Source organism: Sparus aurata, chromosome 22, assembly GCF_900880675.1.
Source record: "Sparus aurata chromosome 22, fSpaAur1.1, whole genome shotgun sequence".
In the NCBI taxonomy this organism is placed as follows: domain Eukaryota; kingdom Metazoa; phylum Chordata; class Actinopteri; order Spariformes; family Sparidae; genus Sparus; species Sparus aurata.
The window spans coordinates 27,863,039-27,882,317 of record NC_044208.1 but is presented as its reverse complement, the minus strand read 5'-3'; positions in this window follow the sequence as shown (position 1 = coordinate 27,882,317).

The window sequence follows — 19,279 nt, the reverse complement described above, 5'->3', positions numbered from 1 at the left end:
CCTCAGCAGGATGCAGGTGACATTTGAGAACAGCTGGCTGGCCTTTTCTGAGCTTTGTGCTTCGCTTCATAGGTGCCACAGAGCAAATATCCACCGGCCATCTGTCCGACAGATTTACAGTTTATGCGAGGCGAGGCCGGAGAACTTTTAATTCTACAGGCAGAAGTTTTATCTTACGTGCCGATGTAGAACGTCCAAACCAACTGGTGCATTTGGCAGAACGTGTGGTTGTGCAGGAGGAATTTAAAGTTTACTCTTCAGTGTTTGTGCTTATTTTGGGAAATTTAATGAGACTGTTTTTGTTTCTTTGCTCCGGGCGAGACCACCTCTGTCGAGTCTCTTTTTTTTTTTTTTTACCATGGAATCCAGTGCTGTTTGAGTCCAGGCCATGGCCAAAGAAAAGTATCTGTATTTGTTATATCGCTGAGTGAAGCAAACATAACTTTGAAAACATGAAACTGCAGAAAGTTCAGGGAGTTCGTTTTGTTCAACCGTATTTGAGGCGAAAATTAAAAACACCTCGATATGACGAAAATCCAACGGCAACAAAAATCTCCGTGAGGTTTAATGGAGACACGCACGCAGGTGTTTCTGATAAACAGGTTACTCTGTATTTATTTTCACTGTCAGCAGCTGTCAGAGCTCAAAGATCTTCCTCGCAACCGGAATGATATTTCACAGACGAAGGCATCGCAACTGTAGAATGAAATGCAAAACAAATATCAATAACACTACATCTGTTATACATCTCAATTGTATTTGTTTATGTCTCTATTTCCCTTCGGGGGGATTTTTCTTTTGATCGGTGATTGAGATGATTGAGCCTCGTATTATTCTCAGACTCGCTGTTGCCTATAGACAGGATTTTGTCGAAAGTTTGCTGATTCAGTGACGACTGAACGGCAGACAAAAGGATCGGCGGGGAGTTATCTTCGATTGACGTCCCAGCGCAGCATCACTGACCGTTATCTCTCGGATGGTAATTACCAAGCAACAACCAAAAACCGCCGGCCGAGGAGGCTGAAGCCACAGACTGCTAATCGCCCAACTCAAATAAACTTCCCACCAGAAATACTAGGTCAGTGACTCTTTCCCTCACATCTTAATTGATTAAATTATTCATCTGATAACAAAATCTGCTGCTTCCTCCGGCTTCCCCAGCTTCTGTTTACAGACGGTAGAGTACATTTCACACAGTTATACTGAGGTTGTGGTTAAGGATTACACTAACGCAGCGGTTCTCAGACTGAGGGTGGGATCTCCTGAGGGTTCAGAACCACTGCATGTGAAGAGGGCAAGACTGACCCTTCTGAGAGGTTCTTAAAGTGAACCTTTCACTAAAATGCAACCTGAGTCAATCCTTTGTATGAAAGCATAATTATGACGAAAGAGGCATTTTCAAGATTTACCGTATTTTCGTTTTCGGTCAAACTCGTTTTCAATGGGAGTGCTACGGGCACTTTTACGATAGCATCAAAATCTCTATATTTAAAACAGTAAGAAGTCTCGACACAACATGAAACTTTGCTGGTAGTATCACCAGGGTCTCTACACATGAACACGAGCATTGAGAACATTGTTTGTGTACACAGAGTTTACTAAAAAGAAGGTTTTTGAACAACTCACGTTAGCAGTAGCTTGTTCCGCTCGCCGCCGTCCTGCCAGTGGAGAAGTGTCGATCTCAGAATGTGACGTAACCTGGAGGACAGTTAAGGTGGAACTACTGTCTTCCGGCAACAACTATCAATTTTAGGATTGTTTCTTATGTGAGGCTCCTTTTTCAACTTCAAGGCCAATATTGTTTTTCGCTAACGACAAATGATACAGCGGAACAAGCTACTGCTAACGTGAGTTGTTCAAAAACCTTCTTTTTAGTAAACTCTGTGTACACAAACAATGTTCTCAATGCTCGTGTTCATGTGTAGAGACCCTGGTGATACTACCAGCAAAGTTTCATGTTGTGTCGAGACTTCTTACTGTTTTAAAAATAGAGATTTTGATGCCATCGTAAAAGTGCCCGAAGCACTCCCATTGAAAATGATTTTGACCTGAAAACAAAAATACAGTAAATCTTAAAAGTGCTTCTTTCGTTGTAATTATGCTTTTACACGAAGGTTTGACTCATATACATTCACAAAAAAAGCCTCGGTTGCATTTTGGCGAGAGTTTCACTTTAATGATTGTTAATGATCGCTAAAAACTTGTAGTGTGGGCAGCTTTTTGTTGGTTCCTGAAGGGAGGCAAAACTATAAAACATCACCTTGTCTGTGAACATTTGTGCCTGAGTCGTAAGCTAGCGAGCAACGGCAGACATCCAGGATGTTCCAGGTCAACTCTGACTGGATTCAGCACTCACCAGAGAATCTGTTTTTCTTTCTTTTTATTTAGTCTGAGTTAAGGCACATTTCCCCCTCGGCTGTCAACATTAGTACACATGACAGTGGACGTCCTCTCCGTGGATCGCTGCTGCAGTCTGGTAAATAAACTTTAGTGGAGATAAATACTCTTTTAAATCCCAGAAGTTAAAACAATAATCGCAGAGTTTTCCTTCCGTCTGGATCAGAGCAGACTCCGGGTGTTTATTCCACCGGAGGTTCTGGCTCTGCACCCGACTCTCTCCTCCAGCTGAGCGGTGACCCATCCCCCCTCTGAGAGACTGCTAGTGGGCAGATATGTAATTATTGACTGTCTAACAGCTCCTGTATTTGATGGTGTGGTAGCTGTAGACTGGTATGTGGCTGGCAGACTTGAAATGTGTTGATCTGCTGGTGTTTTCAGTAAGCAAGCCTCTGGTCCATCAGGACATGGAGCTGCAGCTCTGCTACAGTTATTTCATAGACTGTATCAGATCAAAATAGAAGGTATGAACTCACATGTACTTTCTGAATCTATAACAGTGAAATGTACTTTTGTTTTGAGAGGCCTGACAGCTGCCTCATTATGTCTGCTTATTAAAAAATGCAGACACATTTGCTGCCTCCACTAATGAAAAGACCCCCCAAAAAAACAAAAAAAACATGATATGAATGTGAGCAGAATGCATGTTTCTACTCTGTTGGAAAAATCAAAATCCAGAAGACAACGTGGATGAAAGCGCGGTGGAAAACTGACAGCTTCTCCGACTAATAACGGCGCTGCTCGGCACCCGTGTGCTGCTGTTGTGCTGGTTGGAATATCAGATGATTGTAGAAAATCAGCATCCAGATAATGAGGGCATCAACAACACAAATCCTTCAGTCTCTGTCCTGGTTTTACCTCTTCGCTTTCTTCCTTCTTGATTCCTTCTTTCACATACTTTTTTAAACTCCTGCTCCTTAACAATCAAGAAACTCCGGCTCTCAGGAATCCCATTCCTTTGTTTTAGCAAATGCACTTTTCTAGTTTCTTAAAATACATTAGGTTGTAACAGAAATACACTATATACTCAGGTAATGCAACTACTTTTGAAAGGCACTTTTAACAGAAAAGGAAAATCACAAACTAGCTTTTGGGATGTTGCTAGGAAACAAGAAGAAGAAGAAGAAGAAGCTTGGCTGTCAGTTTCCATAAAGCCGTTTCACAACTCAGCTCATTGATGTCTTCTGCCAGCTGACAGTCAAACAGGATAAGCCCATCATCAGATGTCCCGCTGCCAGAGTTAATTATTTAACAGTTAATAATTTGTACCCTTTTAACTGAATCAAGCAGTCAGCGTGCATGAATATTAATTCTAGCAACCATAAAGTTGTTCATTCTGAGGAGCTCTGCAAACATTTGCGGGCGTTCTGTCCTCACGTTCTCTTTCTATACGACAGAACAGATGCAAGTTTGAATAATAATCCCTGCAACAGTGTCAGTAAATGTACATTTGTGCGTAACTCCTCAAAACACCATACGACATGTGATTTAAAGGTCTACAGGTGTTGATGATTAAACACAGACACCTGCAGTGGCACGTTTGCATAGATCCTCTTCACAGCTCTTGATTTATGTTCTAGGATTGATCCCGAAACACTAAATTGAGTTGATTCATTGGTGCATAAAGCCTGTATAGTTTATTTTTAATTCAGCTGCAGTTAATTATTTCAGGTACAGTAGCATCTCCCCTCAGACGCAGGCTCGTACAGCGCTCGTCACAACATGTTTCAGGGAGCCAGCTGCTCATCTTGTTAGCGGAGTTACACCTGTACACCAGTACGACACCACCGCACTGTGACATTACAGAGGTGACTGTGTGCTGCCAAGAAGTCGGCGAGAAACAAACAGTACGACTGCATCGGGGGATTTCATTTCATTTTTTTCTTTTGAGGCTGTCAAAGTTTGAGTTTGTGCTTTTATTTCCTGTTTTATTTGGAAGTTTTGCTTTTCATTCTTGCTTTTCTGTTGTCTGTTTTCCCGCCCTTATCACAGCTCACCTGTGCTGTATCAGCTGATCACCCGTTGTGTATTTCAGTCCCGTCCTCCCTCCTTTGTCCGTTTGCTATTATCGTCCGTTCTCGTTCCTTTGTCTCTTTCTCCCGTTGTGTTTTTGTTGTTGTTGTTTCCGATTTGCACTTTGCTTTTATTCGGTACTTTGCTGTTTTTGATTTGTGCTTTTCTTTCTCGTGTTTATCCTGCTATGTTCTCTGCCTTTTGTTGGCAAGTTTTGTGACTTTACAGATAAAGTTCGCCTTTTGTTAAGTTACCGTTGTCTTTTGCAAAGAAAAGAAAAGGGTAATACGTTGAAAATATAATAACAGCAGGCTACAATTTTAAAAAAGTAACTAAAAACTAAATTAGCTGAATTGCTAAACAGTCCGCCGCTGTGCAGAGAGCGTTTAAAATTCAGTGCAAATTAGTTTTCATGAACTGCTGATGACATCACCCTCAGACAAAGGCGACATAATACGAGTGTTTTGACAGGTTAAGCAGCGCTCCCTGACTCACACGCAGGACCTCATCTCACACCGGTACTTATATCGCCCAACTTAATGGTACATGCGCTTATGATGAAGCGGAGTGTGGAGAAATAATGTTCACTCTAATAACATGGAAAGTATCCCACACATTTATCACGACAACCTCCATTAGCCTATAGAAGAGCTCAGAGGAAATAAAGAGGGAAGATCCAGAGCGGCGTACGACAGCGGCGTGACAGAGGGCGCTCGCTCCGTTCCGGGGGGAGTCATCATTTATGCATTAGCAACGTGAAACTAATTGTATTCATCACCACCTCGCAAGAGCTCGCAGAGCTGACATGTCATTTGAATTTAACATGTGGAGACATTTACATATACCTACCAAGTGAGCAAGAAGAAGAAGGAGGAGGAGGAGGAGGAGGAGGAGGAGGATGAGGAGGGGTGAGGAGTTCACGCACGGGCGCTCGCATTGAAATGTTGAAGCTGGCCGCTGTTTTCTCGCGCTCATTTTCCGCTTGTGCAGGGTTTATTAGTATCATACAGTTTGGCATGAATATCAGAGGACGGGAGATGTTTACAAGCACTGATGTGTGCAGACAGTGTGATAGATGGTGTGAATAAAGTAAACAAAGGACAAAAAGCAGCACTAACCGTGAACATTGGACCCGTGCACACACGCTTTCTTTCTTTCATCGTTTCGCTGCTCTCTTGGCCTGTGCGGCATCGAAATGTTAATACAGTGGAAGTCTTTGCCCTTGTTTGCTCAAACAACATAAAACCAGGAAAATAATACTGTGGCAATTTTGGCATAACCGGCATCACACACTTGGCAGGCGGGCGCGTGCATTAGCCTTATATCTCCTCCAAACTAGTGGCCCAGAGCTTCATCTGGGCGATGGACTGTGACTGGCAAAGCTCGTTGAAAAGAGGGGAGAAAAGACAAAAGGATGAAATGTGCTGGCACCATGCGGGAGCAAGTTTGGCTCTGCATCTCCTCCCCTCTGTTCTGCTTTCAGCTCCAGCCCCCCCACCCTCTGTCATCCCACTTGTATCTCGCTCTTTGTCTCGTCTTCCCTCCTGATACAACACCTCCATGCCTCCTCTCCCCCCCCCCGCTCCCCTCCTGCAGCACAATCTAATCTGAGCAGCTTCGCTCCCCTTTGAACCGCCTCACAATTAGGCAAAGAGGACTGTTGCCCTTGATGCATTGTAGTTACAACCACTCTGCTCTGCTGGAGTTTGACTTTGATCCCTTAAAGGCTGGAGCGAAAAAAAAAAAAAAAAAACGTGGGGCGTCTACAGTGCAGGATGCCCTCGCTTCGTCAGGCGCCGCCACGCAGTTGCGCTCCATTCAGATCGATCTGACAGCCGCCCCCCCCCTCCCCCGCCCCTGAGGCCTGGTGTCAAGCAGATATGGAGAGGAAATCACTGTATCACTCCCACACCCACTCTTTAAAAAAAAAATACGGTTAAAAGTGTGAAGGAACAAAACAAATGGCGGCATCAATTTTTTAAAGCGCTGTCGTTTTGGGGGGAGTTCACTTGACACAGGCTGTAATCTAGCACTTTACCTGACACACTGTGGCAGGACGGGCCGGATAAACTCTGCGCGGATAGAGAGCGATGTAAGCGGTGCAATAACAGCATCCTTTGAAGATTAGAGTGACTGGTGAGCGTGGTAAATTGCTCTCCCCATGTTCCTCGGTGGCAGAGACAGTTGTGGAACATTTGTCGCCAATCTCTTTGACAGCAAAATGTTAGGATTTCTTTAGAGCGGGAGATAAAAAAAAAAAAAGAAAAAAAGAAAAAGGACTTGGACAAGCTTTTCCTTTCCTAAAATAGAAAAGAAGTAAAAAAAAAAAGTGTGATGGAGAAGTATTTTTCAGTCCTACAGACGGTGAGAGAACACGTGAAACTCAATTATCAACGGACGATTAATGACAACGACGTGTGTTTAGTTAGACGACCACGTTCGTCAAAACCCGTCGCCCCTAAAACCTTTAATCAGCGCTATTGTTGGATGAGACCGTCGCTGAGACGCCGCACAACAAAAAAAAACATGACCCGTAAAAAAAAACAATTCAGGGTAACATTCACAATCCATTTCCAACTCAGTCGTCGACGCATCAGACTGAATATTTCAGGATTTCTTTTAGCGGCGCAAACAAGCTTTTACAAAACAAACGCAGAGAATATAAGATCAAGGTCGAGGCTCGTTTCTTATCAAAGAGAATAAGAGACGCTTTTTAAATTGACATTTTCTACGTGCGCTCTGCATTTTTACAGCTTTTAAGTTGATGCTCAGCGCAGGAACACGCACAAAAAGAATATAAGTGCTGTCACAACTCATCACATTCTCAGTAAACTTATAGAAGCTGAATGTTGGAAATGATTTAAAGGTCATATTGATATGCAGACAGATTAGAATGATACATCTAGCTTGTAGAAAGATGCAGAATAAAAGTTTATATTCTCCTTAAAAACATTATGATATATATATACATAAAGAATTTGAATCATTATCGTTTTGTTCCTGTCTGTGCAAGAATCCTGACACATAATTACAACACGTTGGTATCTGTGGGAGCTACAGTACGTTAGCCAGTTTTAGGAACGTTATCATTAGCTAACTAGCGCACGCAACGTTAACATTCGCTAACATTGGCTAGTGTAAGAAACTGCCGACCACCTGATTATCTGAATAACAGCGGTGTTGTTACATGAACGCAACGGAAGTGTGGAGACAGAACAGATGTTATAATAACTAAATACATGTTTTCTGCAGTGTCGGTACACCTTCCATCACTTTTTTATTGGGCATACATGAGCAGATTGTATCGTGAGACCTCCCTGTATCTCTCAGTTGTCTGTTCAAGCCTGTAGATGATTTAAACTAAAGTTTAAGTTCTTAGTTTTTAATTCTGCTGGATGGTCGATTTCTTTGAGAAGGACTTAAGTGTCGGATTTAAGTCACACAACACGTTCAACAGAGCCTCTTTAAATGACGTTATTATCTAACTACGTATGCCAATATATGATAAACATTGACACGAATATAACTTTAAACAATCAGATTGTTGTACTTTGATATACAAAATAACAAGGAAACCGTTGTTGAAATCTGTATTTTGCAGTTTCATAGTGTGACTCACCATTAGAGTCTCTTCTGGACGCCGATTTAAATTAAGAACTGTTCTAGCACCTGTTTTAATAAAACGCCTGATGAAGCAGATATACCAACACATTCTGAGAGATATCTGAACCCGGCGCTGAACTCATCTAATTAGCACAGCCGATGTAGAAAGTCTCTCATGCTCTTCAAGCTCTGGCAGTCCTCAACGCTATGTTATTTATTTTTTATTTTTTTTTATACGGCAGGACTCATCAGATGTTTGCTCAAACGTGGGCACAGGGGTTAACAAGCAGAGGATGTGTACCTATACGACTGTGTGGGCCGACACTCCAAGCACAAACAGGAAGTGACAGGATCAAACAACAGAGTCAACGCAGGAACTACACTGGATTTAAAGAACAGATATCGTGTCCTTCAAGGTGTGTGAGAGTTTGAGTTTGAAACAGTGTGTGAAGAAGAAACAGTTTTGATGTCACATCAGACAGTGTGATGAAGAAACTGCAGCATGCTAACCAGCTAGCTATCAGCCTGAAAACCGCTATAGAGCTCAACAGTGAGGTTCCGGAAGTGAAAATGCCATTCATATTCTGCATATAGATTTTGATTATTGGCCATAATGTCGTAACCATCCAAAGTAGACTCACCACGAGTTATCAGATTGTCAAACGATGATATATGATCCTGTAGAAGTCACAAGTCCGTATGATATCAATCTTGTTTTGAGAAAAACACGTTTTATTCGCGATGTCATGGAGAAGTACTACACTACCCACAATCCTATAGTGTAACAGCGACGTCTCTGATTGGTGGAGCTCGCTGTTACCATGGAAATGTTTACCGAACCCGCAAATTTCATGTTAGCTAGTTACTGCTAACACTGAACTCTACGATCGTTCACCACAGAGCGACCATGATTTCATTTTCTGACCTGCTGCGTTTATTTAGTGATGAGGAGAAGAGTTTATTAAGGGTTCCCACGAACACCAAATTTGCGGGTTCGGTAAACATTTCCATGGTAACAGCGAGCTCCACCAATCAGAGACGTCGCTGTTACATTCGCAATGGTTTATGGGATGAGTAGTTCCTTTACTCTTAAGATAATTATGTACACAGTCTTGTACTTTTGCTTTTTTCTCCGTTTTCTAACATTTTTTTGCGCCGAATTAAATGTTTTGTGGTCACGATTCATCTCCTTGCTGATTGGCCTAAAACTCTTTATATAAGGATTTTATGAAACGTCAGTGGAGTAAATGAATTGCAAATTCACTTCCGGAACCGGAGCCGTTAAAAAAGTGGGCGGTCACTGTTGAGCTCTATATCCTTAAAAAAGTTATATAAAAGTTGAATAAAAGTCCTATATTCAACATGTTGCACCTTCAAAACACATTTTCTACATGTGCACAAATATATATCCCCACTAGCCCTTCATGCTAAGGGGCGGGGCTCCGAGTGCCTTTCGTTTCGTGAGTGTACTCTGTAATAATGTATTTTTTCAGTAACGTTTCTGTTCAGACTTTATGCAGTCGTGAAAAAGATCCAGCATCGGGACAAAAACAGACGAATCAGTAAAACTGGGAGTTTCACGATGCCGTCTGTTCCACTCTCATTAGCTCAAAAGCTTGTCACATCTTTTAAATGTCAGGACATGCTGTTATTCTACAATAAAAAATAAATAAAGAAGTTTTCCAGCAGCACTCTGATCTCATCCAACACTGAAAAAAAAAGCCAACAAGTTGCAGTGACACACTGATACTTTCTTGTGCTGATGAGATGTTAATAAAGCTGTCAGACTCACGCCTGACATTTGTTTGGATGTATCCTGCTGCTCTGTATTATGAGGTGAAATAACATATGCCTTTAAAATCTGTTCACACCGTAACTCGTAACCTCAATGATTTATCTGCTATCTCAGAGGAGGGTGGGAAAAAAACGATAAATACCTTTTTTTTTTTTTTTCAAAAATGATTTTGGAAGTGCTAATTTGTTGCATTTGCATGAGCACTCAATAATCTTCGCTTCAGCCATAAATTAAGAGAAAGCAGAGGCAGAGCTGATTGAAGCCTCGCTCGAATCAATAAATCTCCCCGGCTGAATCCAACATGGCCAGCCTGCAAAGAGCAAAAAATGTTTGCATGATTAAAAAGTCCCGGAGCTGAGGGAAGCAGTTCGCTGAATTCATAATTTTTTTTCTTTGTTTACGCCTTCAACAAAAAACCTCCTAATTGCAAATAATTAGCCTCACAAGGCATTTGAGGCTACGGAGATGATGCAACAACAGCTATATTAGCCATTCCTTTTGATTCGGGCGTGAGTTTGGCCCGCCGTGATCCCAGATGTTTGGTCCTCCGTGACTTATGAGTAATGGATGAGCAATCACTTGACCTCACAGAAAAAAAAACCCCAAAAAACCCTTCATCCTGTGACACTATCATCTATAAAACATGTGAAGAGAAGGGGAGTCGCCAAGAACATAAAGAAAAAGGTGGGAAGATGTGTAAACATTACACACTTTCATTCACGGAATAAAACAGGATGTTTGAATACAAACACGAATCAAAGGCTCCGTCGGATTAAAGGTTTTTGTTTGTCGTATCTCGCGAGCAAAATATGGGCATGAATGGAGGACAGAATATAGAGCCTATTCGTGCCGGCTCAAAGCGCGTTGTTAACCTCTGTGGAAAATGCGGCTTACAGGAGTAAGCTGTAATAATACAGCAGTGCCACAGCGGCAATATGTCCGACTATAAAGGGATTTCACAAATCCAGAATTCTATCAGTGCAGCAGGAATCTACACTTTTATTGCTGTAAAAAGTTGAAAGTACTCCCGTCCAGTGAGAACTGGAACTTCCTGAATGCCTGCGAGACAAAACACTGCTCACCTTCCATCCATCCATCCATCCATCCATTGACTGTAATAGCTTCATCATCCCTTTTTTTGGGGGTTGTGTTTTTTTTTTGCTGGATCCAATCCCAGCTGTCTCTGGGCGAGGGCAGGGTACTCCCCAGACGAGTCACCAGCTCATCGCAGGGCCCTACACTGATGGCAGAGGCCGCCATGCAAGGTGGTAACTGCACATCTGGAGAAGTTTGGGGTTCAATATCTTCTTCAAGGACACTTCAACATGCAGCTCAGCTCAGCCTGGAGCTGGGATTTGAACCAGCGACCTTCTGAGCACTGGCCGACCTGCTCTACCTGCTGAAACCGCTCATGAGCTGTAAAATCTAATAGTTGTCCTGATGTAATTAAATCAGTTCCCTTTACTTAGTTAACAACGTTATTTGTTTCAAGTCTGAATTTGACAGATTTTGACAGCGTACTGCACCTTTATGTTACGGTTCATTTAATCATTTTGAGTCACACTAACTTAAAAACCTCCACCGACCACTGAGGGCCCACAGAGCTGCTGCAGCGGGTCTGACAATGTATTGTTTGATAGCATTTTTTCACATTTGAATAGAAAAAAATCCTGTTAAAATGTGTTTGACGATGTTAAAACAACGAGTCACAGGACAAATTGCAAAGAGTTAGCCGTTAGCCACGCTACAACTGCTGCTGACTTGTTTATTCATGGTCCTGTAAGCCGCCCCAGACAGTATCGTAGGTCCTGCACCGTCTGCCATCAGCTCAGGGTCCTCAGCCTGAAAAGTCATTAAAAAGGAAAAAGAAGGAGGCAATCATTATAATAACAACTGGGTGAGGCAACAGTGAAGTAAACCGCCTTGTTGTGAAGAAGAAGGAGAAGAAGAAGCGGTTGTGGCCTGAGGCACATGTGGATCATCATAATTAACGATGCTATAGGAGCGTCACCGCAGCAGATCAGGGGTCGTCAATTAAAATTCAAAGAGGTCCAGTTACTGAAACGTCCTCCCAGCGAAGGTCCGAACCTCATTATATCTTAATTACATCCAGTAAGCTACCTGTGTCTAATAAATAACATCAACACCTCTCACCTCTCAGCTCAGACTTCTGTGGGTTTGTTTCCTCTGAGGATCCTCGTTTGTGCCTCTTTACATCACCGCTTAGATCAACGCCGCGGTTTCACCATATATGAGACGCACCGGTTCAGTTCTGTCTGCCGGAAGAATGAACATTTCTGGTCCGTCCATTCATTTTTTGTGTAAACTTTCCTTTATTTTGTTTTCCTCCACCCACATTCCCTCCATCTCTTCCTGTACACAATCATCGGTAAACAATCACTTCATTAAAGAAGTATCTTTGTTGCCAAACTACAAAGAAAACTGAAAAGAAACTGGAACTATAAAGTGAACTTGTATAACATGTGACCAGTGTTGAATCAGGAGGTGAACCTCAGGAGTGAGAGCTCTGTTCTCAACCTGCAGCCACGAAAGCTTCCTCAACATTTAGCCTCTGACACTTTCTTGCAATTACAAACGATGGTCCTGGGGCAACATTAATTATGATCCATTTGGCTTCGTCCTGAAATGGTCATGATACAGAAAGTTCTGGAAGTAAAACAGAATCGTTGGTGTGATTTCAGCATTGTTGGTTGTGCCGAGCAGCCTGCAGATGTTGATACGATCAGAGCAGTGTTGGATAAGACAGCATCAGTAAAACTCCCAACAACAAAGGTGAAACTAATAATAATGTGAATGGAATTTGTCTGTTATTCACGTCAGAAGTTGCACAACTTCTGACGTAAATGCAACTCAGATATTCAAAGTCGTAGGAAACTTTGCATTAGTTGACACCAGTCTCCAGATGATTTAGATTTTTATAAAAGTTATCACATCCCAATTAAGTATTTTTGTAATGCAGTCAGTTTGCATGCTTTAGAACGTCTTCTAAAAAGTTTTTTCAGATTTGAATCTAAAGTTTGAAACCGTCCAATCCTCAACTTTGTGTTTCGAGACTCACATCTTTGGTTCCCGAACGTTTTCGAGCAGCTTCCTCTCTGCTCTCTCCTGCGACAGGCCACACTGCAGGACTTGCTCTCATTTCATTAAAGCGACGTGAATGTGCTTGATGGGCCGGAGACATCGAGGGTAATTGATCATCTCCGCGTCCCGGTACAGTCGGAGAGGAACCGCAGCGCCTCATTGTCAGAAAGACGGGAGAGAGAGAGAGAAAGAAAGGCGACAGAACTGCTGATAAGAGATCGTCTGTCCTCATTTCCCTCGCCGGTTCAATTGTAGGAAGCTGTGTGTGTCGGTCTGCGGCGCACGGGGGAGCTCAGCGGAGACTAAAGGAGGTCTGGATCCTTATCTGTTAAAAGAGAAGGGGAAGCGTCGAGTTTCACCTCTGTCAGCAGGTTTCTGCAGCAGACAGCGAGCGAGGAAGTGTGCCGTCGAGGGGGCTTTGAGCCTGACGGGCTCGTGTCTTGTCGTAATGTGTGATAAATAGTTAACGTGCTTCGTCTCCACCCTGAGCCGGCTCGAGCCAGGCCAGAGTTCAGCCGCCATCATGAATAAAACACGGCCGGCGTTATTGCCTCGGGAGATGTTACTAATACGATATCCAAATTCACGACACATACGTTCATAGCGGGGAACGACTGATACACTCATTTTGGTTCGAGCGTTGTTGTATCGTGCTGAGATTTGTCTCTCACACTTTAAATGATAACCATTCAAACTGCGAGCCTGATGAGAGATGACGTGTTCTCTGCTCTGCGCTGGTTCTGATTTATTCGGCAGGAGAGCGGCTGAATAAAAAAAACATTTCAGCGATCTACACAATGCACCTTTTGTAATGATTTCTGGAATTTCTGAGACTGAAGGAATGAAGATTTGAACGCGTGTTCCCGTAGCATGTGCCCCCGCCTCGTATGTGGTGCGCACCCAGCAGGGAGGGTAATGGAATAGAAAGATGTAGGATTATTGACATATTGATTTCGAGGCCTTGCTGTGATGGAAATGCTGTGCATTCTCTAAATTGTATGGACTAAAGAGTAATCTTCCAATTTAAACTGCTGGAGGCTGCTGTAAATAGATTTGGAGGAGAGAGAGAGAGGCTGATAATGACTCGGGGCTGAGTATTAAATGTTGGGTGTTATTTGGGCTGAGATCTGCAGCGAGCACGCTCAGTGCCCACATGGATAATTTCTAAAGTGGAAAGCACAGAGAGCACATCATTTCCAGTTAATTCCCGCTGTGTGCGTCTGAACTTTATTGTTGCTCCGCTACCTCTGAGCTACAGTATCAAGGAACTGATGCCAGGGAGAGAAAAAAAGAAGTCTGGCTGCTCCGACAGTCTTCGCCCGCGGGTGGAGGACGTACACTAAATCCTCCTTTTATGACTTTAAAATATTGCATTTGCATCACACAGAGCGAGCCGCTCATGAAATGTGCAGTTCCAGTATATATGTGCAATCAATATGACCTCACACCGAATAAAAATCTTTATTGGACTGTGCATTGACCTTGCAAATAATGATCCCATCTGTGGCACTAATAATGTACAAAATGACCCTTTAATTACAAAACAAAACCCCCTGATACGTGAGTTAAACCTGTCTCGTTGTTTTTTATCTTGTTAGTAACATTTTAAGTGTTTTTATGTAGAATAACGTCACCAACATGCAGATCAGTGCAGCTCAGAGTTCAGCACAACGTGTTTCTGTGTCATTGTTTCCTCTCAGGTCTGTTTAGTTTTAATATTCAGTTGTGTTTTTATCACTCCAACAGGTGAAATAAGCAAACATAGCCTGTGCTGGCATTCAGTTTATAATTAATGCATCAAATTTGTTTACAGACATTCAAATTAACATCACATTATACATTATAACAGCTGTTGAGGGTTAAAGTGGAATAAAATTACCAATAATGTGAATGTGAAAACATCCTGCACTGTAAAAACTCACCAAGTTACTTTTTCTTAAAAATGACTTTGAATACAGTAAAAATGTTAAGTTGTTGTTAAGCTCGTACAATTTAAGTTTAATAATCTACTTTTCTGGCCGTTCTGAGTTGATTGGTTTGCTGACTTTGTTAAAATAAAGTTGGATTTTTAAATCTAAAGTGTAATTCTGACAATAATCTAACTGCAATACTTGATAACAATTTAGTATTTCATATATTTAAACCCAGATAATTAAAAAAAAAAACATTATGTACAATATTTTACGGTTGTTTGTAGCATTTATGTAGCTACTTATACTGTGATAGTGAAGTACAATATACTGTATATATTGTATGTATATCTTGATTATTATATACATGACCAAATAATTTGCACTTAAAGCAACTGTCACATATTCTTAGTGAACACAGTGTGTTTACAGTAATTTTACATTTTATTATTTCTCAGATTTTATTCTAACTATTCACTTTTCTGTGTTTTCTTATAATCTCTCTACATAAATTATAAAAGTTGACTTTTAACAATTACCTCAAATTTACCCAGTAAAGTTTAGAAGTCTTAATTTAAGTTGTACAAGATAAAAAGTTTTGACAGCTTAGAATTATGAGTCTACTTTAGTTTAGTAATTTTTAGGTTCCTTGATTTTTTTTAAATGTATTTATTTTATAGTCACTCTCTTGGATTTTATGATTTAGAGGGAATAAACATAATTTACCCGATTTCACTCTTGGGGATCAGTTAGCTACTTTGTTTCGTTTGTTAAGTTTCAGTTCTGGTTCTGTGGTTCTTTATCTTTATCTTTATCTGAGGTGAATTTACTACGAAAGCATCATCAAACGCTGCACACACAGACGGCTGAATAAATACCGGACAAACTGATGTTCATGAGTATGGACAAGCGTAGTTATGCTTCCATCCGCTTGTTCATTAAAGACCTGAGTGGAAATGTCAGACATAAAAGAGCTGAAGAGGAACAGCTTTTCTTTCAGTTCAGCTGCAAACATTCCCTGATCAAAAAAAAGGAGAATATACAAGTTTCAGATGCAGAGAAATAAATCACGTCGCTCTAAAAAGCATCGTAACACAAGTTTGATTCAGACGGTCGCCTCCCTCTCGATCACCGGAAGCTGATACAAACAGATTCATAAAAAAAACTCACGTCCTCTTTTATATCTCTTCATAGAAGTACACATTTCATTTTCTGATGAAATGGCGGGAAGGAATCTCCGACAGCTTTTAATTGAAACACAACGACGACGACCTTGCTTCTTGGTAAGATGCCGAAGTGGAGTTTAAAAAAGTGAACGTTTTCCCGGCTGATTGAGGATGACAGACGCCGCTTGAAAAACAAGATGTGATACGGCATAACTTCTCTTTTTCTTTTTTTTTAAGGGCCTCCTTCAGCTAAAGGAAAATCATGTAAGTACTTCCCTTCAGAGACACAATCAAAGAGACGACAAAGAGTTGAAATTAAGACGAGCGGCACACTTAAGAGATAAGACTGGTGGAAATGTGTTGAGCATGTATGAGTTATTATCAACCATCTGCACACCTCTCACCCGTTGCCCCGCCGCTCTCTGAGCCCCCGCTGAGCGCTGAGGCTGGCGTGTGATGCTTCGCCAGCTCCGTGTGATTGCTCAGATCAGATCCAGGCGCCGCCAGATGCGACCCCGAACCCTGCGTGCGCGGGTGTCATCGCCAAAGACGGTGCCAAGGAGGCCTCGGGCTGCGAGTGTCTTCGAGGAGTACACGGCCGGACTTGTAATGATTTCGGATCAGCGGCGAGCATTTTGTAAATTGCTTTCGAGAGCGATTCTTTGGGTCGCTTTGAGCGCCGCGTTTCAATCGGTGATAAAATGACGACGATTTAACATTCAAGTCACAACAAGTCCGACGGATAATGGAGGCGTCCGCTGAGCGGCGCCGGATGAGTCATCCATCTAAGTTCCATCAAAAGCAGACTGGTGGCCTTTTAAGTTTTGAAATTCTGACCTTTAATAAGCGTCCCCGTGATGAACATCTGTCTAATGTTTGAATGCTGGTGCAGTGATCCATCATCACACCACATCCTCTCAGAATCATCCTAAAGGCGTCCGGACAACTCCGACAGACGGAAACAACCAGCGTCCCGCACGAAAACTGAATCATTGCCGGAGCTCAGCTCACTTTCCCCGAGACGATTGCGATAATGTTGCTCATTTACAAGTTCACGGACTCGCGAATTAGCATCCCAACACCTGTCAGTGTGTTTAATATGGAGTTCATCTGCATATTTTAATATAAAGGTGAGAGTGCCTCGAGGTTTCACCGACAGTCGTTGGGTCGTATAACTGAAAGGTTGACTTTGTTTTCCCAGATGCTCATTTTTCATATTCACTTGGCACGGAGACAAAACAGAAACTGAAATAATATTCCCATTTTCATATTCCCAACAGTGACACAGCTCTGGTGAGTCAGTGAGCAAATTCTCCTGCAGATACCAGATAACTGACCATTCGCTAAAATCCTCCCCCGAAAACCAATTGTCCAACAAGACTTTGGGGAATGACACGATGTTGTAGCGTTTCTGAAACAAAGACCACAACTAGCTTATAAGCTACAGAAGTCGCACGACGGCGATGAAACTGTTTTGTTTCCGCTCCGGCAATCCAAGTGAACAAAAAAAGCAGAAATCTAATCTTACTTTTCTGAATATGTGCGATCAAAACAAGCCTGTGTTTGACTGAAATGAGCCTCTAATAAAACATTTACACTTATCAAACTTTCCTTACAATAATAGGACAATGCTGTTCTACCTAAAACAGGTCAAATCTATACATTTAGTTTTTTCCTGCTCTCTGGTTTCTCTATTAGAGTTCACCAGGAAACTAAATGAAGATGGATTTAAAATGTCCCTCCCCATCGCTCCAGCGAGACAATGGTCCCCCCCCCCGTGCAACATCAGGACCGATCAGAGTACGCTGGTGATATCTTTGATGATTCATCCCGCATCTGTCCTTTAACTGCTGACAACTCATCAACTGAGACAATGTCCTCAATTCCGGGAGGGGGATAATCACTGCAACTTTATTAACAATTCAACAATGATCTAATACACGACTGCATTATAAAGTCATTATTCTTACTCGGGAAAAGTTGGCCCAGTAAAAACTAATTAAACTTCTGAAACAGGCCGTTAGCCTGTCAGCCGCTGCCAAGAAGCCTAAATCTGAAAATTCTCAACGTATGAGCCGCTCACACACACACTGATCCTATGGATTCCTCTGCGCTCTCTGCAAGGGGGTTAGGAGGCTCTCGAGCGCCATATGTTGTGTATCATCACCTTAACCAGAGGCATATGTCTAATGGTGTGTGCGGATGTGTCTGCATGTGTGCAAGTGCTCAGATGTGTTTGCTTGAGTGCCTACAAGCTGCATGGGTCTTAGATGTTTCGCCGTGGTTAAGATACTTCAAGGCTGAGATGGAGATGCTGAACAGGTGGCATTTTAATGACTGGCTCATGGCTTGCTTACCCTTCTTACTTCAGCCATGGAAGAAAGAGCTCTCCTCCATGATTCGTTTTCCTGAGTGCTGTTGTTGGTGTGAATGCAAACTGTCTGAGGGTAAACTCCGCGCGAGCCCCTGGTTTTAATCTACATGCAGATATCTTTGATGTGCTGTCTCGGGAGCAACGGAAGGAATTACTCAGCCAACCTCAGAGCTCATTGCTCATGGCCAAGGTGACCGCACCTGCGTAAGGTGAAACGTTCTCTCGGCGTCCTGTGAACTCGGTCGGTGAGGGAGCCGCTTGTCACAGTCGATCGGGCTCGCAATTCAATATGATTGACCCGGGCAGGAAATCTTTAAGTTGCTCATGCATGGATGGAGAAGGGGAGACGGCGGCACATCAAAGCAGTCACTGATGCAGATTGCTCATGCATGCTAACATGGCAGCCAAGGTCAGGAGGAGTCGCTAAGTGACTGCTCCCAGTTCAGCCGCCGAGAACGAAGGTGGACGTTTATTTGATGCAACTGTTAAGTGATTCATTCAGTCGCTGATGCTACAGCTGTTCAGGGTCTCTCTTTTTTTAAAGATTTTTTTGGGGGCATTTTTGCTTTATTTATTTAGACAGTGACAGCTGGAGAGAGACGTGGAAAAAGGGAGAGAGGGGGTGAGACGCAACACAGAGCCGGGGCTTGAGTCATAGCCATGCTGCTGAGGTAAGGACTCAGCTTTAATATGTGCTGTGCACTCTAGAGCTGCGGGGGCGTCCATTACAGGGTCTTTCTTGTTTTATTTTCAGATTTATCGGGCATCATAATTACAGAGTGAGGAGACAGACAGTAAACACGGGGAGTAAGGAGCATGACATGGCAACAAAGATGCTATCATATCATAACACCCGAGCAGCAAACCACTGATATGTTCACATTTGTACGATATTTAGCATATTAACGGTTCTACAATA